The sequence below is a fragment of the Manacus candei genome, unplaced genomic scaffold (assembly GCF_025592945.1).
Source record: "Manacus candei isolate 608988 ecotype Guabito, Panama unplaced genomic scaffold, ASM2559294v1 h1tg000014l, whole genome shotgun sequence".
NCBI classification, from domain to species: Eukaryota; Metazoa; Chordata; class Aves; order Passeriformes; family Pipridae; genus Manacus; species Manacus candei.
The window spans coordinates 60,730,135-60,754,706 of NW_026138062.1; the positions used below are offsets into that span (position 1 = coordinate 60,730,135).

Sequence of the window (24,572 nt, forward strand, 5' to 3'; positions counted from 1 at the left end):
ATTCTAGAAAAAGAAATTCACAGCAAAAGAGATCAAACACTAGAACAAGGTGCCAAAGAAATATTAAAATCTTCATCCTTGGAAATATTCTAGATTTGACTGGGTATGACCCTGAGCAACCTGCTCAAACTTCAAAGAAGGATTTGCTTTTAGCAGGAACTTGGACTAGATGACCTCCAGAGGTCCTTTCCAACCTAAATCATTCTCAGATTCTGAGAATATTCTGCTCTTTTGTCAATAGTTTATGAAGCAAGTGCTAGCATACAGAGGCTTATAAAATCTGAAATTTTAAAGGATAGCAATAAAATTGTAATAGTAAATTTTCCCCTCTGAATATCACAGTGACATAAAATATTTCACTGAGTTGTCAGAGACAGAATTCACCAGCATTTGTATCAGGGAGGCCTCTACTGTCTTGCCCTAGCTAATCGGTCCAACTCCTTTTTCTTTTTGATGAAAATAAAGTGTCAGCCTCCACCTTTCACTGAGTTTTTCTGGCACTTTACCAATTAAAATGTCATAGATGAACATTCTAATGAATGGTTCATTCCACCTCCCAGCCCTGGAAGAATCTTCCCTCCTGCATGCTGACGATGCTTTTCCTTGTCTCATTTTAAATCTCCCAAATGACAGGGTTTCCACTACTGCATTTGCCAATCCAATTGTTAAACAACAAACAGTGCTCAATCTCATTAAGTTTTCCTTAATACCAACCTCAGTTTTCTCATCTTATCTTTTCCTGTTAATTGTGTCTCGCATATTATATTAACGTAGCACTCTCACTATATGTATTTAAATATTTCTCACTCTTTTAGAAACTTATATGTTATCACCTCCATTTTCCTCTGGATATTGCTCTTCCCAGCCATTTTTTGCTTCTCTGAAGTCTTGCCATGTTTTTGATCACGGGGCATGTGGAACTAAGCATCGCCTTTAAAGCCCACATGTATGGAAGCCAAGAAGAATTTAGGTTATTTTCCCCTTGCTCTGTGATGAGGTACCTCTGCAAAAACAGGACAGAAGTGCATTTAGCTTTCCTTTCCTGAATTTATATTACAGCACAGCTGTAAAAATTTATCATCCACTGTCCCCATCAGGGCTCTTTCAGGATTGCTGCCTCCCAATGGAATAGCCCCACTGTGTAGGTGAACTCTGGGGTCTAACATATGATCCTTTAAGATAGGTTGTTAAAATCACTGGGTTCGTATTTCTCATTGGAAAAACAGAAACAGAGGATAAATGTAGTGAAATGCTCTATATGCATTGAAACCAGCCAAGCCATGGGATCTGGCTCTAGCCTAGCCTTCCTTTCAACATGTTTAAAATATTAATAGATGTTACCTAAATGCCATGCAGCTCTGTGAAAGCAAAGCCTATGCGGAGATTTTCATGCAGCTCTTAACTTACATCATGTGTTGTAAACAGGTCATCTGATGGACATGGGAGATAGTTCAAGCATGTGAATGAAGCAAACAAGTGGAGAAAGGGAGAAGAGAATCAAACTCAGTGTGGGGAGAAGGAGGAGGGAAATACCAAGGAAATGGTAATTCCCCAATGTAAATATCCTATATAGCTCTCCCCTTCAGAGTTCACATGATAAACTGAGAGCTATCCAAATTCTCATTCCCTTTCCTCTTGCCAATCTCTACTCCATTTGACTCCAACCCAGAGGAGTCCTGCTGAGTGTGTGTCTCTGTGTGTGCACAGAAGGGCCACTTGTACCTGCTTATCTTTTGGGTATGTTCTTCATTCAACACTACCAGGAATATGTTTCTGTTTAGCTAGAAAAAGAACATGTTCCATTTCACATTGAACCTCCCTTGAGGGAAAAGCAAACAAATGTGTTTAAATTGCAGGAAGAAAAGGTTCACCAATTCAAAATAGTCTGATGGGTCTCTAAACTCAAAACAGAAGCATGGGAGGTTTGCCCACCAGTATGAATATGTGAGTCTCAATCACCAGAGAGGGAGGTCAGCATGCCAGCAGAGCTCTGCCTTCACCATGTCAGGAAAAATCAAGGGCCTTGTGCTAACTGAGAATTCATCAGTCTGTGACAGTAGTCTACATCCACATTTCTACATTGTCTGCAGTGAGGCATGCAGGCAGTCTTGCCAACTGATAAATATTCAGCCCACTCCCTGGGGGATATTTCCACACAGTCTGACCTGTGAGACATTGAATGCAGGGCCCATCATCTAGACCCCCTTCTATACCTGCTTCTGTTTATCATGAAACCTGACTGTAGAACCTATTAGATAAAACAGCCTCTGTTAAGCCTCTGAATAATAGCTGTGCTGCAGTAACAGGCCAGTCACGTCTGTCAAAAGCTTGGGAAAAGTTGTACTCAGTTCAAAACAGTACTTTTATTTCCAACTTTTTAACAGAGACCAGCTTCTAAATATGATATCTTTTTGCTAGTCTTTCTGGAAGTCAACCTTTTTGACTGTTTTTCTTTGGCATCTGCTATTCCAGCAAAGAATGATCTTAATAATTTTATAGAGAGATGGTTGGATTTTTCATTACACAGTTATTAGAAAAGCAATGCTTATGAATTGGTCAGTGTTTCCAATATATTACAGTTTGCATCTCCAAAGTCGAAGCAATAATGATTTTATTTTTTCATTTGAGCATACCTTAGGAACAACACAAATTTTCGCATTAGCCTGCCTGTAGGCTCTGTCCTGCCCTGTTTGCACTGGCTTCTCTTCTTGTTCTTTGTGCTCAGTGATAGCAAAATGGCTTCCTCTCAGTGGGAAAAAGGGTTATGGGGGTTTTCTTTTTCTGTCTGGCATCTGTTCACAAAATAAAACCCCACAAAATTGAGGGAATGATTTCATAGAGATGTACCAGAACTCTAAACCAGGCTACTGGACTTGCAAGAGAAAATGCACTGAGAAAGATTTTTAGAAAAATGTCTGCTGATGCTGCACCTCTCAGTTTGGGAGGGGGGGGACACAGCACCATTATGTACCCTAAATTAACCTGATTTTCAGGAAAAACAGTTTCTGAAAAGGGGTTCCCTTTAAAAGTACATCAGAGTAAGGAATTCCATTCAAACATTTTTTTTGACAGCCATTGTTTTTCTCTACCTCTTTTGTCTGTACCCATTAAATATTACCAACCCTTTTCTTCAGCTGTGTAATTTCCACACATAAGAGATAAACATCAAGTGAAAAGTTGCTGCTATCTTAAAAGGATCCTAAAAAGATGCTTCCCTCTTTACATCTAATTTCTCTGTGATGCAGGCATAGGCCTAGTTATTGACATAGATATGAATCGACATATTTTATTTGCAAAACAGTAATCTGAAAATGCTCATTAGATTTTTATAAGGGAGTTATTTTTATTTCCTTGAGCAAATTTTTTTAGCAAAATGATAATTATATAGAGTTAAAAATCCCAGTAAAGCAGCATTTTCCCATGGGATGTATGCTCTATTTTATTTTTTTACTAATTTTGTCATTTTGCCAAAGGAAAATCTTCTGTTCAAGGAGCAACAAGGATTGTCTGCTCCCAAAGGGCTGGGTTGCTGGGAGTGGCAGGGACTCCCCAGAACAACAGGGCAGGACCTCATTAGGCTTTGGTCCATCCCACTGCCCGTAGACGTGGAGAAGGTCAGTGGTCACCAGTCACATCCATCGCAGTGGGGAGACACAGGGTCAGCCTGTGGGTCTGGGTCAGTGGGGTCTGCAGGCAGGCACAGGCTGCCATAGCTCAGGCTGGGGCCAAGCAGAGCCTCAGCTTGCAGCAGCTCCCACAGGAAGGGGAGTCAGCCCTGCCTGAGCCCTCCTCACAATCAACAAAGGAAGGAGCCAGTCCTCAGCTATGTTACCTCTAAGTCAGTCCTGGGCCTCAGCAGCCAAACCTACAGGACAGAGGATGCTGTCACTACTTACAGGGGTTTTTATAGAGATTTGAAAGTAATGTTTTTAGAAACCATGAAGATGTCTGTTTCTAGTGACAATGTTTAATAAGATCTAAGACTAGGTAGCCACCTTCGTGGTTTCTTCAAGAAGTGACAAAATTCAAATAAAAGACTTTTATTTGCCTACAGTGCTTCTCTGTGCAGTACTAACAGATGTAACCTGCTGGGACTGTGCTGTCCTAAGAATAGCTAATGCTGCACATTCCATAGATCTTTTAAAGAAAAGGTATCTGAGGGGTCAGAGGGAGAGGATGAGAGGGGATGAGTGATGTGGTCAGGCAACAAGCATAGAGATTGTTCAAAATTGACCATAAGGAAGATACTAAGATGCTAATTTACTGAAGTTTAGCGACCTCAGCATAACACATTGAATATAGCAGTCCCTTTTCTCCTCTGTCTCTGCACTGAAATCCCAATTACAGCCTTTCATGGATAAAACAGTCAGAGCAGTATTAGTGATCTGATGATTTGATTTCCTATTATCGACATAAGGACATATGTAAATAACATAAGGGACAAGCTGAGAAACCCCACCTTGTTCTTCATAATTTCTTAGTCCAACCATCAGTCACTATAACCATGGAACAGGGATTTCACTGACAGATATTGAACTTGAATGGATATTGATAATTTGTGACATTAGCAACTCAGTGCTTGTTGCAGCACCTGGCTCTTTGCTATGTTGAACACCTACCATTAAAATTGCCTCAAATACTGAAACAGAGGTCAGGCCTAAAATAAAACAGAAATCTAACTGTGCTGTCCCAGTCAGCCTCTGTTCTGCCCTTAGAAATGAACTTGTTCTTTCTCAAATTATGTTTTCTCACTTCTCCCTGTTGAAAAATTTTCCATTGTGAACTCAGGCAATTAGTTTAAAATTGCCTCTTTTGCCTGGCAATGACCTGTTATGGACAATCTGGCTGTAACACAGGAAGAAAAATTTCTCTTTCTGGAACAGCAAATATAATCTTTTATCACCCAATCCCATTTATTTTTTAGCCAAGGTGGCGGTGGGGGTGGAATAGAAAGAAAACTATTTATTTCTGCATTTGCATTGTGTTATCAATACAGCAAGGATCCTGGAAAGTTTTAATTCCTGAGAGGTTTGCCAAAAGTATCCTTAAAGAAAGAACTAATTAAGTTGCATCCTTCTGGAAATAAAGAGGTTCTGTAATATGGCAACCGTATAGACCTGGAGACAGTATTATTTATAGTATTAAAATCTAACTCTTATTTGGCATTTTTTCTAACTTGATCTCCAAGTGTTTCACAAAGTTTCTCATCTCCATTTTGCAGATGAAGTAACTGAGATACTGACTGTAAGCTGCCTGCAAAGCATTGCCCCAAATGCTAGCAGGAGAGCCAGGATCAGGATTTGAGACCTGGCACCATCATGTGAGAGCACCAAATGATTGGGGCAATTTCTTTGGGGTGGATTTTGGAGGAGCACTCTGCTCTCCTTCCAGCCAGCCACAGTTCTAGCACTGGAGTCAGAGGGAGCTGAGTTCTAGATTGTGAGTTTTTAAAGAAATCCCTGTCTTAATACATCTTATTTGGAGCAGCATCTGTTATTAGGGAATCTGTTTGCCTTATTCACCATGAGTCAGTCCCACATGATTACATTTCTTCTAAACTCCAATTTGGGATGAAGTAGCTACTCTGCAGGTGTTAGACTTTCCACACTTAGAGATAATACACCAAATCTATTATACTAGCAGTTATGCCTTACTTACAGAACCATAATCTTCTTGAGTAAATAATCAGTCAAGATTTGGTCTGTTTGGTTTTTTTCCTGCTTCCAAAAGAGCAAGTGGTTATCTTCAGAGTGCCTTGTTTTTCTCTCTGGCTGCAAAGTAGCCAGAATCTTCACTAACATGGGAAACCCAGAGGCTCAGTGGAGTACAAACATCAGGTTTCAAAATGAAGGCCTGTGAAGGTCTTAAACATCTTATATCTTGTTGACAATGTCCAATACGTCCTTTCTTCTCTGCTAAAAAGAAGTTGTCCCCAGTATGTCCTTTAAAAATAGGAATAACAAAAGTATTCAATGCAAATAATTGTTATGACAAGAAATTCTATCATTTTTATTCACTGTCGTTTGAACATCTGCAGCCTTCTTTTCACTCTTGAAGGAGGTAATTTTTAAATTCCCTCTATCCTGACATTTTGCATTTTGTGGCTAATTACATATGGAAAGATGAACGGCTGTATCAGATATAATCGAATTGAACCCCAGGATCCTGCAACTAAGAACTGAGTAGAAACGGATGCCTGAATAAGAGCATCAGAAAAGGGCAAGTTCACACTAATACATGTGAGCATAGTCATGTTTTCTACCGATTTGCAATTCAGAGACTATCTGAAGCAGAAATGATGTTGTGTTTAAGTTCTGTCAGGAAAAAGAGAGTATCAGTTCAGGAGACATTGTGTCTGGGTCTGGTGCAATCATGTGACAATTACACTTTAATGCCATATTGCTTTCTGTTTAATTCACTTTTTTTTCTGCAGTTTGCAGTACTTTGTGAATTACTTTTGAAAAGGTTATTCTTGCTAACTGGCTGCGGTGGAAAATTTGTAGTATAGAATGAAGAATTGCTCTGATCTGATGTCACCTGACTCAGAAGTATTTTCCATTTCGCCACAGGTCTACCCATTAGCACTGCTTCCAAAAGATGCCAGAATCAAATTCTGTATGTTCCATATTTAAGTCATTATCGAACAATTCTTGAAAAGGACAAATCTTAACATGAAATAAACCCAAATGGGAAACAAACATCTTCTTTTATTATAAGTTCTTAGCTGTGTGTTCAGATTTCTTTCAGGAGGACACCGGCATGTTTTGCCAATTACGTACTATAATCTGTAATCCTATAGGACTTCTTTTTTTTCTTCATAGAAAGACCTGCAACTGCTTCTCCAAATTGCTGAACAACTAATCCACTAAAATTGGGACAGCATGTTAAAGTTAATGATGTGCTATATAAAAGTCTAGTGGTAGTGTGTCTCCTATCCAAAAATCTTTTGACTAGTGGCATTCCTTAGAGGAAAATCTCCATTTAGCTTACATCTATAAGAGTGGTATGTATTACAAGCTTAATGTTAAGAAGGAAGTGGAATTATATTTATGATATAGAAGTTACAATTTTGATTATCAGCATGTTAATTTATTGTGGTTTCGGGTAATAAGTGGTGCTCATACACTGTCATGGTTAAGTTTTCTCCTATATGCTCCAGTGGGCTAGTATATAAGTATGCATCACTACTTACCTACATAGTACCAATAATAAGAATTACACCAAGGCTAAAATGAATAAAATCTATCAGTCTTGAATGATGGAAGTCTAAAGCAGACAAACACGTGACAAGACATGGGACCAAAGAGTTGGCATCATGAATGTATGGGGAGTTACTGTAGAACATGACTGAAGAAAGAATAACTTTAATGAAGTAGATTTTCCACTCCATGAAAATGTGTATTTTGAAGAGCCTCAGAAAGCAATTATTGCTGGGAATTATAGAAAAGATTTGGATTTCTCTGAAAGAGCTTGTGTTGCAGGATACCTAAATGAGTAAATGTGGTTTTCATTAATGCTAAAGAAACACTGTCTGTTCTAATGTATATACAGAAAGGCTGTATCCTCTTTGTGCTGTTTTAAGTTAACTGAAGACACTAAAAGACTAAGGTGTACAATGAGCAGGTTCTGTCTAACCCAAGGGCAATCCCACTGTTCCTCCGCCGCTATAGACCTCATCTCAGTTTTTCATACATATGTAAAATACACATGGATCTTTTTTATCATTTTGCTATGTGAAAATCTCCCCTATGTCTACTCAGTGAAAGTCCTTTGCAGTGAAATTCGAGTTCTCGCATATTTATTTGTTGCATCTCCTGAGACACGTGGCACAGGAAGTGAGAACTGAAAATGTCTGCTAATATGGCTTAGCACCTCAAGGCAGCTGTTGGAGCTGAAACATCCTCTTGTTTGTATTTCTGCCTTATGCTGCTTTGTACAACCATGCTGCTGATTAGTAGCACAGTGAAATTAGATATAGCGGGACCACATTTACAGGCATGACAAATCTAATGCTGCTGCTATGTCGCTGTCTCCCACTCCTCAGCTTCAGTTTCTGGAGCTCTTTTCTTTGCCACACGACATGTCTTCTGTCTTGGCTGCAAACAGGATATGCTGAACTCTGAACCCAGAGAGAAATGTTTATGTGCTGTGCTGAAACTTGAGCTGTGCATCCCACCCTGGCTTCTTGCCTCATCATCACTAATCCCTACTCCTTTTCCATGGCACAGCACAGGCAGTGGCACTGCAGCACATGGATGCACAGCTCTGGCAACAGTGAGAGACTGAGGCAGGACCCACACAGGTCCCTTTATTTTGACAATGACTTCACATTTCTCCTGTTTTCCCTTTGGAATCACCACCATCCTAGGAAGAATAAAGACCTTTCTCAGGACAGTCATGATCTTCTCTAAGATTCATTCATCTTTCTACTTTAGAAGATGTTACTTTCCTTGCCACAGGGTTCCTCCCAGGCTGCCTCATTTTTTGGCTCCATATGGAGAACTTAGAGACGTCCTGCTGCTACAGCTCAGGAAGACTAATGCCCTAATGACAACTGAAAATGTTAAAAACACAAATGTAATTATTCTTTCAGTTCTCATTTGGGTGCTTTGATTTCAAAAATATTATTTTCATAGCTGCCTTTTTAATATTACTCATTACCTTCATGGCTGCTTTGCACAATGTTTTCCTTTTCACTTAAGATGTATTTCTTACGCTGGGAGAAGTGCGGCCAATGGTTTGAGAACAAGGCCAAGTGGCAGGAGTTCCCACATCCAACATCCAGTTCGCCACTGATACTACATATTGCCCTGGGCAAATTGTCTAGTAGTCCTGCATATCTCAGTCACAGAACTGTTAGGGTTGGAAGGGACCTCTGGAGATCATCCAGTCCAACCCGCTTGCCAAGGCAGGGTCACCTAGAGCAGGTGACACAGGAACACGTTCAGGTGGGTTTTGAATGTCTCTAGACATTCACCATCTCCCTGGGCAGCTTGTTCTAGTGCTCTGCCATGCTCAGTGTAAAGAAGTTCTTCCTCGTGTTGACGTAAAACTTCTTGTGTTTTATTTTATGGCCATTGCTCCTCATCCTGTCACTGGGCACCACTAAAAAGAGCCTGGCACCATCCTTTTGGCACCTACCTTGGAGATATTTATATACATTAAATATAAGGTCCCCTATGGATTTGTAAAAGGAGTAGATCTACCCTACTCTATGGTAATATTCTGACTGTGATCACTGCCTCACCAGGGCAGTTGTGTTTGCACACCACAGCAGACCTACCCACCTCTGTGCTGTCAGTGGATTTGATCTGAAAATATAGCATGGAAAAGAGGGTGTAAAAAGAAAGCAGAGCAAGTAGGATGTAAGGAGAATGCTGGCCCACTTCTCACCAGCATCATTGTCCCTAGAGGAAATCAAAGAAACATGAGTTTTGCAGACACTAGCCTCTTAGTTTAAATGCCTTCTGTGGTAAGCTTGATTGCAGCTGTTGTTGGATACCTGCGCTTAGGCTTCACATAATTTGTTCCAGTGGAATAATTCTGTAAGTATAAAATTAGAAATATTTGTTATTTTTCTTGGAAGATTTTTTTTTTTTTCATAATAGAACTAAAAGGTTTTTAACTGCAACAAAACCATAAGCCAGATTGGTCTATACAGTCCTACTGAATTTTTTTCACTGCAGTTGGCTTCAAACATGAAGAAAGTGGTGGGGAGCTGGTCAGTGTTTGGCAAGTTCTGCCAAGTGCTTAGTGCTTAAACACAGCAGGTTTTTAACCTGTAGCACAATGTTTTCCACTGTGTATTATCCCAAAGCTCAAGTGATTCACAGAAACGAGCAGATCATTCTACATATAGAGAACTGGTATGCAAAGATTATTAAGACACTTCTGTTTTGTCTTCAATCAAGAAAGTGTATTTTTCCTTTTGATTGTAAACTGTCCCACAGCAATCAGATCTTCATAGCTGCTACTAAAAGTCATAGAGTAAATTTAAGTTTCTCAGCACAAGGGTGGCTCAAATATTAGGTTTGCAGCTGAATTATTTTCCAAAAGTACCAGTTAGCCACTCCCCCAAAGTGTAGGTTGCAGTCCATGAAGTTTTAATAAAACATTTAACCTGTTCAAAAATAGTAAACTTGCTATTTCTATGTGAAGCTAAAGAAGAGGTATGAATATCTATAGGTGAGGTTTTTTAAGGATACTTTCCTTCAAATGTGATTATCAAAAAATAGTTTAAGAAAATATTTTCTGTTGTTACTGAATGCAAAGTAATGTATTAAGACTGGTTTTATTAAACATTGATCAGAAGGATGAGCCAGGGAGCAGGGAATTCTCTGTGATAGCTTTCCTACAGGCTGCTTGCTCAGGTGTAGGAAAGACAGTGCTGACGTTTCAAAACCACAGTTCCCTAACTGTTTCAGAAAGAACCAAAATACCAGGGACATTAGGTCCCTCTGCTCAAATTGGTTATTCTCCTGTAGAAACACCTGTATTTGAAATCCACTCTGTGTATTATCTTTGCGGTGAAGCCGGGAGAATTATTATTGGCAACATTTTCAAGCCTTAAATGCCTAGATTTAAGCATCTAAATATGTGGCTTCATTTTTGAAGTACTAAACACATGCACACATGCACAGAGGCATACACACAGATTTTATTGAAGTCAGCTGGAGAAGCTGGGTCAGAAGCATTTTTGAAAATCAGACCACTTATCTAACTGCCTAAATATGGATTTATGAGCCTAACTTCAGACACACCCAAGTCTAGTTGTAGCTCTCACAGATACTAGTGTATTGTCCCAGCTCTGTGTGTCCTACACACTTCAGACTGACTAATTTTTAAGTCCTGTTCCAGAGTCACACTTCCTTAAATAAAGCTGAATTAAAAGAAAGTTGTTTGGGATAATTTCCATAAATTAAAACCAGGTATTATTATTCTTTTAATTCTAGGAGTGAAAGTATATTATTCTTCCTCTGCAGTAAAGGAACATAAATACAGTAGCCCTACTGTTAACTTCTGAGAATTAGAAAATCAGACTAATTTATTGCCCAGTTTTCCTTTTTGTTTCTTTCAAATATCACAGTGTTTACTGAATCAGTGGGGCAGCTTGTAATTATTGCTTATAAAGAGCAAGAGGAACCCCAGATAGCCCTTGCTGTGCCACTGCAGCATTGTAATTACATACTGCTTTCTGCTCCAGACTTGGGACAAAAATGCAACCTTACCCCAGGGGCATTAAAACTGAGCAAATATACCAATTTTACCAAAATTTTCCTCTGACAGTGGATATCAACGAGGTGCAATTCTGTTGATTAGCACATGAGCACTGCTTGTCTATGATGTGAGTTCATGCAAATCTTGGGAAGTTGAACCTTTTTGAGGATTCCATTTGTACATGGAATGGAATCATGTACTTCACATTTCCCTGAACCAGGCACATATTCCACTGTCATGACTAATTCAGCTGAAGTCTATTTGTTCTCTCCTTTTCTTTTCTCTCTCCTCTTCCCACAGAGAAGCTGATTAATGCAGAGGGCACTACAGGGCTGAAGCCAGCTGGGCTAGAACCTTTGATCAGATCTGAAACGGTTCTTACCCCTGCCCCAAGATAACTTCGTTTCCTCTGCCTTTTCAGCACTTAACTTATAAAGCATGGTCTAAAATTACGTGAGTGCTAAAAAAAAAAGTTAAAATGCAAACCAAAGATAGATTTCCAATGGTTGAGTCCACACAGAAAAACATATAAAATGAATGTCAACAGTGCGTTTTGGACAAACTCCTTAAAATATTCTAACTTGCTTTATAAAAGAGTTTGTGCAGTGTCAATTCCGTTTTTGTTTCTAAAGATTCCCAGAAATGTGCATTTAATATAGAATTTCCATTGACACTCATTTTGTCCACTGCAGGACGGGTTTCCCTGCTATTTCTGTTGCCTAGCTTTACCTTTCTCAACCTCTTCTGCAGTACCTCATTTCCTAGAGGCTCCTTACCAACTCCATAAACAATGAGTGACAAATTAAATGGAGATAGATTAGTAGCCACTTTAGTATCAGAAAAGAAACTGCAGGAGAAACTAAATTTAGCTCTGAGAAGTAGGAAAATAAGAAAGGAACAGTTCCAGGTGAAGACTGAAATGTGCATGCCAGACTACAAAGGAACAGACACCCAGTAACAAAAGCTTCAGTCAACACCAGTGGGAGATTCCCAGTTCACTTAAACAGTAATATCGTCAGAACCCAACGTTCTGGGCAAAATGTCATAGCAGCGTAAAAAGGTGCTTTCCACAAGTAGAGCAATTGTTCCTCTCTTACAGATCTTCGGAGTCTTGAAAACAAAGGATGAGAGAGAGAAAGCTGTAATATCTAATAAAAGGACTGGGGCACCAGCAGATTTTTGGCTGGCTGGCTAATAATGATTTCTTGCTTCTTGCTGCAAAAATGCCCTGTCCCTTAGCTTCCTACCATGATTCAGTTCCTTTTTTTTTTTTGCTTGCATCAGTTCACTCTCCATTCAGTGTCATCAGCCTACTAATTCTAATTGTCCTGTCTTGTCCACAAGAATATTGAGTATGCCAGCTGCTTAGCTCCTTATTCAGAAAGCCAGAGATCTTCAAGAAAGTAGCATAGTCTGTACAGGGAATATACACCACAGTGAAGAGGTGAAGGGGAAGAAGTGAACTTGACAGAGTGATGCTCAGAACAGGAAACCAAGGATGATACAATCAGACAGAAGCATGGGAACATGAAAGTATGAAAGTCAAATTACTTTGTTTTTTTTTCACTCATGTAAACAATTAGCCTATCAGTGTAAGGTTACCTCTGGTACTTTCCATCACATAAACAGGCTGTCTCACAGTCTGGGAATGATCTGGGAATCATCTGAAAACCAGATCATTTGAAATAATTGTGCCAACCCTGGACAGTGAAGCACTAAGAAAATTTAGATTTGTGAGGAAGGGAAGGTTTTGAGCTAGTCATACTACAAAAAGATATTAAACAATGACCCAAAAAGGCATAGAAATTGGAGAATGTGTCAGAAGATGAGATGTAAGACAGGCTATTTGAGGTGAGAAACAAATCAACATGTTTCTAAGATCTGGAAGGATACAATAAGCAAAGTATGTTGCTGTCTTAACCACAGCAGGATTTTCAGTTCCTGGCTACCTTCATCAATAAGGATTCTGCTAAAAGGAAAGAAAATTACTCATCAGATGTTTTTGGCAGCAGGACAGAGGTTATTCAGTCATAGGGTCACGTGTAGTACAAAGCCATTTATGACATCTCCAGGACAAGGATTTTATTGTGGTTTTCTTATTGATTGCTCTAAAAAATACAAAATTGAGTGTAACTTTTATTTAGAGAGTAACACATGCACACAGGCAGAACTCCGAGAAGAGGTCTTGGACTGATGTGGTGTAATTCAGGATTTGGGTTAAGGTTGGTTACATGTTTCCATATTTGTTATTAGGAAAAGTAAGTGCCACTTAAGGACACACTAGGTTTGATACAAAGACAGAGAAAAAAATTTCTTCTCCAAAAAGCATTAAAGCTCTGGGTTTTGTCCAGTTATAATACAGAACTTTTTTAAACACATTTGAAGTTAGACAAGCTGAAGCTTGTTTCTCACAGGCTTAGCAGCTTGAGATTTCTAAAGGAATCCTGGACAGAATGTAAATGTACATTTACCCTACTTCACTCCCCTCTTATACAGTGATGGGGGAGAAAGATCATTAAAACCTAGGCACATAAAACTATCTGCCTGTCCATGTATACAGAAGAGCATGCTCTGATTTCTCTCCTCATCTAATCTCCCCTGGATCCTCAACAGTACACTTTAGCATTGTCATTTTTTTCTCTGTTATTTTCTAACAAATATATTTCCCAAAGTCTGGTCTTCAGCAAGATAGTATTGATTTGAATCCTGAATGCAGATATGGGTGAACTGAACTCATTTTTCTTAGACATGTGAAGAAAATTAGAAACCTTTAAATTAAACTATGTATAATAACAATAGACCAGGTGAGCCTGTATTGCTTTGCTGAACCACCTCATTTAGATTATACTAAAACTTTGGGATTCATTCTTGTATGTATTTGGTTTTCCAAAGAACACCTGGACTGCTCTTATCCAGAGGCTTTAACTCATACAGTGTTTGGTCCTTTACAGAAGTCATGAATCTTAATTATCTTTAGTTTCCATAATAGTAGCAACCAAAAATCTCATAAATTGCTAAGGGCACTAGTTCTCATCTTTTTATCATCATCTGTGGTCTGATGTCATCACGTGAGATGGTAGTGAGGAAAGAATTTTCTCTAACCCATAACCCAGCCTAGTGTGTTAGGGTTGAGGTGAGATGTATTTAGGTTCCTTTTAATAGTGGACCATCATCTGCCCTTGGAATAATTTAGTAAAGGGATTTGCTTGATAAATTTTTATAAAATTGAGTGTTTCAAGAATCAAATTCATTTTTCAGCACAGACACTGCAGAAGATGGCATGCAGAAATCAGATATGTGGCAGGCGGATGTTGCACACACCAGCCAAAAATGCATCTATTTTACTGATGAAAAGAGACATCACTCCTGTGTGTGCTTTGTCAGTAAAACAACCATTTGTGTTGTTGATGCTATATGAAAATGTGAAGTTACTGCCTGTAAAATGCCAAAGTTAATGCCTGTCTGAGAGGACATCAGAAAATCCATATGTTTTCATCTCAGGCTTTATATAATCTGTTGTCAAATTTGTAAAACACACTGCTGATGGCATTTTGTCAGCTGTGAATCCTGTAGATATAGAATTACATCCTAGCCCCACTAAAGTTGGGTTTTGTCCTTATTTACAGTTGATCAAGCCTAGTAGGTAGACTACACTTGAGTTACACCACACTCCAGTAAAGCCAGTGAAGTTGCATCAGTGTAGCTGAGAAATGAATGTTCATTTATCATTCCAGCACGGGCTGTCTCCAGTCATTGTTTTCATCTGCTGCTGCCTCTGAGCCACCAGATCTTTGTGCCTGAGAATGTTTGATTCCTTTGTTTTCCTCCCCACCTAAACCGTATCCAATGGGCAGCATATTTTCCCTCAGATCTTTAATATTGATTAGGTAACTGAATTTAAATTTTAGAACTATGAAAGTTTGGAAACATCTGCAGACATTGAATAAAGTCTGTTTTCTCTTCCACAGTCTGCGAACAGCTGGAATCCTCAGCCTGAAAAGCCGCCTTTGTTTCCCAGGTTTCCATTACACATTTTTGTACCACACATGCAAACTATCCAGGCCTGTGCAGGAGGGACAATTCTTATTTTTGTGAAACATGTTTGCCATTTTCCATTCTGCACTCTTCAGACCTCTCCTTGTCCAATAAATGTTAAGTTGTTAAAAATGTCCCGTTTTTCCCTCTGCGGCTATATTTTTAGTGCAGATATTAGGCCAAGGTTTGATTTTGCACCAAATTTAGTCTGTCACACACAATTAAGTTCAGCAAAGTTCCTCTATATTTGTATTGAGGCATGACATGAACTTCTTGTTAATCTCTTCCTCCAAAGCTTCAGAACAAGTAGGGCATGTATTAACCATGATACCCACAAATAATATCCGTGGCATTGGTGAAGAGCTGTATGTTCCTTTTTTCCCCTCAGATTTCTATACATAAAGTATACTAGATGAAGATTTATAGACCTCACTCTTCAATCTTTTATTGAGCATAATTCTTGTCTTGATATATGACTTCGTTGATGTTCCTCTAATTTTCCTTGATTAGGCCTATCAAAAACTGGGTTTAGGTATTAGGGATTAAGAATCACAAACTGCATGCTGGGCATGTTGTTAGTGTATGAAATTATCCTGTAATGAAAATGTTTCATAGATAACATTTGGTTTGAGTCAGTAGTCTAACACTAAATCCTTGGAATACTAGCAATGTCTGATCAATGTCTACCTTACTTTGTCCTAGGTAACAGAATTCTTTTCAGCATTTAGTACCTGGTTAAGGAATCCTTGAATACAAACAGAAATGTCTATGAAACTGAGTGATCCCCACTTCCTAGTGAGGCAGTATGGCAATATTTTCAAACCTGGTACTAAAACCAAAAGATCGAGGTACAATATGTACAATATGTAGACATTCTTTGTCCTTGCAGTTCCACACTCAAAAGAAAAGGATTGTAGAAGATTGCTTAGTCTACCCTTTACCAAGGGCATGATGAAATACACTGTACTGCACTGTATTGTACCATACTTCTAGCTATGGCTGATAGAAAAAAATCCAGCTTGTACTAAAAATATGCCGTGGAAACTGTTGCTTTCCAGTGTTGTGTATTCCAGGCTGAAATAACTTGATGCTTTGAAAAGTTTTTCAGTGTCTTCTCTGAATCTCTGTATTTTTTCTTGCTACAGTGCACTGTGGAGAACAACATACACATGTCTACTCTTTGCAAAGACTTTTCACATTTTGGAGATTGTGCCTTCAAAACATTTTGAAGTGGCAGAAAAAGAGTTCGTAATAGTCAAGGCATTTTGACTGAAATGCAGAGAAACCTGAATTCGAAGAATTGCCTTTTAGTGATTGTGTCCAATGATACTTGAAAAGACCTGGAACAAATGTAAGTAGAGCATTTGTCTGTGCCATGCTTTTAGTCCGTCTTATGCACAGTCTGGAGAAGTTACCAATTCTAGATTGACTAGAAGGATTAGGGATAGACAGAATCACATGAACAGCAATGTGCAAAACTGGTATCGAAAACTGCCTTAGAATCATGCATCTGATGAACAAGAGTGAGCTGAAAAGTAGTCCTACAACTAGGAATATTGATTAATAAGGTATGTCAATTTTTTTAATTATACCACCAAAAGGAAAATGAGAATAGCATTCACTAATAGCCAAACTAGATAAAAGACGAGTTTTCTAGGTTTTAAATCTACTTCCACTGAGGGACCAGGTAATGGACAGGGTACTGAGATTTTTAAATCAGTATTGAACTAATTTTTGCAGAAACACATTTCCAGTAAACCCTCACCTTTCAATCTGTATGCACAAACCATTAAGGAAATTGACTGCTCACAGAATATGTTCAAGCACAGATTTAAAAACCAAAGCTGCTTCATTATTAAGTGTATTTGTCATATTAATATCACATTTGTCCTGCCCTTTCAAGGGTATGAGATCCCTGATTTTAAAGAGACCTTTTCAAAAAGACTCCCATGTTAGCTATTTACATAAATTTAATTTCCTAAAACTTCCTCCTGTTATTTCTAGGTATTCTGCCCTCTCTACCTCTCTACATTGATGGTATTTTCCTTGATCATAAACAGAATTGGATGTCTCTGGATTTTATTTTATTCCAGTCAAGACAAGAAGAGTGCAGGAGCTCAAATAAATTATAACTTTGAATAACACTAGTTATAAAAGAATGGCAAAGCTTCTTGGCAACACATTTGTGAGCCAGAGCCAGAGAACCAGAGACTAATGTCTAGTAAAAGATGTCAGATTCAATTTTTGCTGCCAATGTCTGGCGAGAAAAATCTGCTCAATACATGGTTTACCTCATATGACCCAGTTGGCCCTCAGAGAAAGGATGCCTAATTGTCATAAAGATAGAGCAGGTAAATTATAAGGAAAGCATGTAGTGCTTCCCTTACATCCTATTTCTTGAATATTATTGATTTCTGGATTTTAATACTAGGCATTTGTCCATAACAGTACTGTTAGGGGCTTATAGGAACTTCAGTCTGCTTAAAATAGTGAAATATTTGAGATTTGAATCATTGCTGGCAGTGGGTGCTAACCCAGTGGATTCAAGAGAGCTTCTGCTCTTCTTCACTGACACTATATCTCTTTGACCTCATTTTCATAAGGGGGGGAGAATTGCAAAGTCCTTGTGTTTCTGTGAAAAGAGTACACTTCCTTTCCCTTTGGCTTCCCCCAGTGGCATCAAAACCATATATTGAATCATACAGTGTTATTTTAAGGGACAGAACACATGATTTCTGTCAAATACATGAAGCAGAGCTAGCCACGTTTCAGCTCTTGTTCCAGAAAGTTGGGAGATTGTATGCAGGATTTTGGTGGCCTATTGCTCAGCCCAGAAGCAGCTGTGAGAAGGTACTAACCTGTACTAATTGTGGTGGAACAGCATGAGAGCAAAAATGGCTAGCAAATTTATCTGATTGGGGCAAATTGGCAGTAACAGCAGCTCATATCCCAGAACTGTGACACCAGCACCACAGTGACATTTCTGAGTATATGCCTTAGATATCCCAATAAATTAGAGATGGTATTTTTAAAATGCCATTTCTCTCAGGCTATATAGAAGCTGTTCCCTCTACAGTAAGCTCAGTGTGCACAAACTCTGACAGCTTGGCAAAGGCATGCTCTCCAAAAAAGTCTGAAAACAATCTGAAGTCCCCATCTTTGCTACTTATTCCTGAATTGATCTCCATTAGGCACTTAATTATCTTGATAGCTTGATCCTAGAGAGGTCAATCCAATGACTATTTTTAAAAATGAGATACCAGAACACCTGTCTTGCCCTCCTTGACAAAAGGAGGAAGAAAAAGTGCAAAGAAAAATTCCGGGTCAAGGGCAAGACATCAGGTTGAAATTTATACCTATTTACCATAGAAATCTCAAATAATGTAAACACCACTTGAATTCCCTGAATACCATTTCATTAACATGACAAGACAACTCTACAAAGCCAAGAGATCAAATCAAAGCACAAAAAGCATGCCCAAAATGAAGCAGAACTAAAGTTTGACCAGTTAACATTGACTGGCAAAATGTTAATCAAAACAAAGTTGCTCAGTGCTCACATTGGTCAGCAGATTACCATTCAACAGATCATCTCTCTATGATGCCCAAAATGTGCTCTGCTTTGGTATCAGCAGTTTCTATGGTCATCAGGGACACCAGTCCACATTAGGGCTGCCCAGCACATTTAGTCCAGCTGGTTGGAGACATGCCATTTGAAAAAAAAAAACAACACAAAACAAACAAAAAACAAACAAAACAAACAAAAAACCCCCAATAATAACAAAAAAAAAATCCAAAATAATCTAAAGTTGTTTTCAGTGCTGCTTGCAGTATTCATGCCTGACAAGATTTCTGACTGACTATGCAACTCCCAGATAGCAAAGACACAATTTTCAGTATATAAAATCTGATGAATAAGCTGTCCCCTGGGGTTTGGCAGGACTTAGTCACTGCCTGAGATCTGCTGTAATTTTCTCCACTTGGACTAAATCTTTCATCATATGGGATGCTTGAAAGTTACACAACTAAAAGCCATCTTTAACCACTCAAAAAATCAGGCTTGTTTTAGAGACTGAAAACTACAATTACATTAGGAGCATATGGGAACACTTGCTGTGAAAATCAGGCTGTTGTCATAAATGAGTGCTTTAGGCACACAAGTCTGGAATAAAAAGGCCAATAAACTGAACAGTATCATTAGTGAATGGCCCATCAGCAGCATTCAGTCAAAAGCTTGGAGATAACAGTTTGGATTTCATTCATTAAGATTTGCATGCAGTTAGTTTGCGCAGCTGCTATTTAAGGTATATTATAGAGCAACAGTGAGAACTTTTTCAGTTTGGGTTCTGTACTTTGAGTGCATATTTTATGAAGCATGTGTTTGGCTAATTTCATTTTAGCAGCCTCTTTGATGATACGCATTTTTGAAACAGATGCTTATGCTTATGGAGTGACATGTTCCAGGGTTAAGTGGGTCCTCCAAGACATAGCTCTGACTGCTTCCTACTGGGGTCACTGAACTACTTCAGTGGTTTTATTTTAGCTCCCTGAAAGACATCACTTCTCATTGCTTTAGCTTTTAGCAACATTCTTTTGCTTCCTGAAGATGTTTTCTGACTTTAGCATGAATGCAGAGGACACTGTTCTAACAATTCAATCCTGACTAGTTTTCTTATTTTCAGGGCCATTGTAATTAACCATGTCCTTGGGTTACATATTGGTTCATATGCCAAAAACCAATACATAGCATCAAGTGAATATTGTTAGTCAAATTTTTATAAGCCAGAGCAACCTCCCAGTTTGCAGCCATGTCTCATGAAGAGATGCACACATAGACATTCAGCACTATTCAGCACTTAAGAAAGTTTGCAAGAGAAGTCCAGCTGCCTACTGAAAATTGCCAGGGACTGATATTCAACTCACAGTTTAGTAATATTCTTATGTTTCTCGCTTTGTCATTTGATCTCTCAGTGTTTCAGATCCCTCTCTGTCTAATGAGAATACTACAGCTCTCTCATCCTACAGTCTGTTGTTTTAAGGTGTAACTTTTCAAGGACTGGGAGACACTCTAATAATATAGTAGGAAGTACCATGATTTTACTTCTGTCTACAAACTAGTCTGTCTATGCCTATGTATCTCCTCTTCTATGCATCTCCACTAGAGTCATGCTCCCTATTGAACATGACAGTTTGAATAGCCATTTATTACGAGATCAGCAAACTTGTTCCTAAGGAGTCAAAATTGTCATTCAGAATCAGCACTTGTCTCCCTTCAAGGCTACAGGGAAACTTTACTATTTGCCTTCCGGGTATTTATCTATTCCTCTTCAAGTTCACCTCTTCAGGTTATGTTGTGTGAGAATAAGATAAGAGCAGATCCATGTAAGTCTGAGGTCCTTGTCATGGTCCCCTTTGTCACAGTATACAAATACTTCATAGTCCCTAGGATAGCTACCCTTTCTTCACTGATGTGAAGTAGGTCACAGATAGTACCCCTCTCACAAGTGACACTCCCTACCTTTTATAAGGTGGTTTCTGGCAGTAGATCTAGAGGAGCACTACAAAACAGTTTCCACGTTTTAAAAAAAAAACAAAAACAAAAGAGTACAGATCAAGTGCATAATGTCCTTTTTTAGCTCTGAAGTGAGATTTAAATAGATTTTAGGTGCCAAGTCCAGGTGTGGACTCTGACTTTGTTAAGCATTCGCATCCTCTAGCTTTGCCAAAAAAGGATCTCCCAAGTACTAAACCCGTGTTTCTGCATATGCTCAGGACAGCTTCTGATTTGGCAAGGCTCATCCACCCCTACATCTGCTGTTCAAGTGTTTAATCTGATGTCTCTGGTAATTCCTATCCCAGCCTTCTATTACAATCTAATTCGGGGCTAATTTGTAAACTGGCATTATTTATTGCAGATCAAGCCAATTTATAGTGTTAATAATGCTACTGTAGGAACATTAGCAGATCTCCAGAGTTTCTTCCTGAGCAGTTAATCTGGTTTATGGGAAATTCCTGAAAAAACACGTATTTCTTCTACTCATAGTTGATGTCCAGACATAATTTTGGCTAAAACGAAGCATCTGGATATCCTGAGGATGTTTCTATTATCATCTCACCAGATAGGCATTACTTTCTGTAGAGCAAAAATGCTGCAGAATAATTTGTCCTTATGCAAGTCAACAAGTATTTACTGAATCAGAAACCACCCAGCTACATCAGAGAAGACATAGGTAGAATACACTTGGAAGAGAAGGAGCATACAGTCATAGAAATGGCAGGTTTTCTGATCTAGAAGGTATGGAGCTTTGTGTCAGTTCTTCGGGAGATGAAAATGAAGGGTCAGAAAAGAAACAGAGGCATTATATTCCCATTTCCTACAAAAACCAATAAATAAATAAGTAATATCTGACATTCAGTTTACCCTATATTTGTTAAGTATGGTGATTATTAAAATAAAGCTATAGATTAAAGACTGGTAGTTTGAAATACACTCCATTAATTTAGAGAATAACTGGAAAATATTCTTAGTCCCAGCACCTGCTGTTGAATTCCCCTGCTTTTCTGTGGTTTTACTATTACATTTTCCAATTTAAAAAAAAAGAAAAAAGCAAAGCAGACTAGACAGAAGATATTGACAAATGCCCAAGGTAAATAAACTGGAAAAATGGTAAGAAAATTATATATAACTTTCTATAATAGTAAAGGGAATATAAAGTGAATAATATTAAGTTAAGAGACAATTCTGATGAAAAAGATAAAAAAAATGGAATGGTGTTCCTTTTAAACAAATATCCAAAATGTCCCCTGAATCCTAATGGGTGAAAACTTCCCGTGTTGCTTCAACACAGAATATGGAATATGAATCATTCAATTTATGCACTAGATTAATTACACATTTTTAATGTGAATCAGATCTCTCAGGTTCTTTACTTATAAATATCACCTTTATTGGCCCCATATGAGAGCTTGGTGCCAAGACCACCCAGTGACATGGCTTTACTCTGAAGGATGGAGGAAACTGTACAGTCTTAAATTCTCATGCAAACGCTGATTCTCAAATTCCTAACTTAAAGAATAGGAAGATGGAAACTCATAGCGCATTACAACAAAAACATCCTTTGCACCTGGAAGAGAAAAAGTCACTTGTGAAGTTCCCTTCTGGCTTTTCCTGTGCTTCCCTAGGATGTCTCCAAAAGAAGAAGAAAAAGCTTTTATCTTAAAGGCAATTATCAAAAATCAATTACTTCCAGTTCAGGGCATTCTGTAGGTGCTTGAGACGCTGCATCATTAAATCCTTTCTGCTGTTCTAAAAGGGAAAGATCTAAAATGGGAAAGAAGGCCAGTACCACGTTAAACTACTTAAGAGGTCAAATAAAATCTGACTGCAGCCAGCAATGTTTGGATTCTTCCTTTGGCTCAGAGAACAAGCTGTACATTATCCAGTAAATGTGTACTGTACAAGGGGTCACAGGAAAAAACATCTGCCCATACTGGGCAGCTTCTTCAGTCCCCTCTTGTTGCCAAGTTCCTAAAAAATGCCCAGAAACATCCAGTCTGATGCATCAGATCCCTGCCCCTTCCTGGAGTGGTGGGTTCATGTCCACCCCAGGCCCCTGTGCATTAAACATGACATGGAATATGCAGAAAGATGGGCAAGAGCACTCATGAAGTGTTTGCTTGTCTTTCTCCTGACAAGGCTGCACCTCTTAAGTTTTTTATCCCAACTAGAAGGGGATTGTGGAAACCCTGAGAGGGAGAGAGAGTTCCTCACTCCTTTGTTTGTTTGCCTCCAGTCCACAGACTTAAAAATCAAGTATGTTCCAGCCTTACCCTGATGACAATTTGTCTGCTTGCAAGAAAGGAGATAAGATTCTCATCTCAATGGAGAGCATAAAACCAGCCCACTTCCACTGCATTGACTCTCAATAGAAAACCAGCAAAGCAGGAGGTGGTGAAACCTCCGTGGAGAGAGCATAGCAGCACAGGAAAAGTACGTGGCATAGGGAGGGGTAGTTGCAGTAACATTTTCTGACCCATGTTTTTCCTGTGATTATATATTAAAATATATACATAGGCTTGTGTCTGTGTATTTGTCAGTCTCCAAAGGCACAAAATGTACAGCTTTTGTCAGTAACAACAGGGATGGATTTTCAAAAAAATCAGCTGTTCTGAGACACTGAAAAGACGAGTCACATCATAAATGTGGGGAAAACTTTTTTCACTTTCATATACCTGTTGCTTTACAGCATCTAGGGCTGATTTTTGGCAGGGTAAAGCAAACAAATATAAGGAGAACTCCGTGATGCACCAAACATGGTGAACTTCATAGATACCTGCACTCAAGATTCATTTTTAGTGTTTCAATATCGTCTAGGATAGCAGTAATCTGCAAAAGGGATGAAAATTATTTCTCTCTTCTTTTTCTGAACGTGCTATCTACCATCCCGACTTTACTAAAAAAATTTAGATTGGAGCCGGCCAAAGTATTTGGCTAACACACTGGCTTCCTGCCTTCACCTTGAGCTTTTTGCTTTCCTCTAGGCATAGAAAAACTCAGCGGTCTGCTTAAAAATGAAGAAGCCATGACACCTAGCGGTAAGTCAAACACCAAAACTTCTATTTCCTACAGGATTCGCACGCGTTTTCCATAGGCAAATTGCTCTCGGTCAGACTGTAACGCAAGAGATGTGGGCATTACCCTCATAGCTCCAGACATCAAGGCAGCCCCTCATTTCTTTTGCAGTCCCCTGCGTGTGTGTGTGTATGTGTGTGTGTCTCTTGTTGCATCAGGCTGCTGTGCCTCTCCACAGAGGCCGTATCACTAAGGCCTGCTGTGCAGCCCCTGGTCATGCTCCCTATTGAACATGACATTTTGAATAGCCATTTATTTCGAGATCAGGTTAAGTGCCTTGACTTTGGAGAGAAAGGGAGCATGGCAGAATCCTGGCGTAAGACCAACTGGGAATCTCAGACTCATTTTCTTGTCGAGTACTTATTCATCAAGGCTGTTTTTAGATGGTGACTCAAAAATGTATTGTATGGCATGCTGTGAATTCCTGGCAGGCAGCTTAAACTGACTCAGTTGCTGGCAAATTCTTTTGCTTTTGAAGACTACTCGGAGTCTGCCTTGGTCAGCAACAGTCAATAAGTACATACTGGCTGTGAGACCATGACAAGAAGTCGCACTGAAAAGCAGTAAACCAGTCTAGACATGTGCAAAAAAATTATAAGTTCTTTCCAAACAGTGGCAAGCCTTGGAGATTTTTTTTTTATTTATTTTTTTAGGGAAGCAGAACAGTGTAGAGTTGTGCTAGCAGTAA

At 38.9% G+C, this 24,572-nt stretch overlaps 1 long non-coding RNA gene across 1 annotated transcript in view; it reads left to right on the forward strand.

Annotated features, from left to right (window-relative positions):
- LOC127468161 (uncharacterized) overlaps positions 1-24,572 on the forward strand; it is a 70,142-nt gene that overhangs the window by 38,740 nt on the left and 6,830 nt on the right. Inside the window, exons 2-3 of the long non-coding RNA XR_007903424.1 lie at positions 16,398-16,603; positions 23,794-23,847. This is a non-coding gene — a long non-coding RNA (uncharacterized LOC127468161). The remainder of the gene's footprint in view (positions 1-16,397; positions 16,604-23,793; positions 23,848-24,572) is intronic.